The following is a 426-nucleotide window of genomic DNA, read 5'->3' on the forward strand; positions in this document are numbered from 1 at the left end:
GAATTAATGTAAAAAAAAAAAAAAAAAGAAGTATGCTACCATTAGTGTAGGAGGCAGATCACATCAATGCGCCCACGAACCACACACTGTTACAACCCTTCTCCCACCACATAAAAGCAAACAAATCATCACCATCATCATCATTATTATCATCATCATCATCATCATCATCATTATCATCTGTCAGATCTGTGACAGACATCGGCGACCATGGTTCTCCGTTCATTCGTTTCCTCGGGTGCTCTAGAAAAAAAGTTTCTATATCTTGATTTTTCACAGTCACCTATTTGTTAAGGCTCTCCAAGAAAGTCGCTTGTTCGTCTACACAAGTGTCCCCAAAACGGCATTTAGTATTTTCCTGATTGCTGTTATCAGTTTTCAAAACCTGCAAACAACCAAACCCAGGAATAAGGGGAGTGGGCTCAC

The sequence above is a fragment of the Aplysia californica genome, unplaced genomic scaffold, assembly GCF_000002075.1.
Source record: "Aplysia californica isolate F4 #8 unplaced genomic scaffold, AplCal3.0 scaffold00477, whole genome shotgun sequence".
NCBI classification, from domain to species: Eukaryota; Metazoa; Mollusca; class Gastropoda; order Aplysiida; family Aplysiidae; genus Aplysia; species Aplysia californica.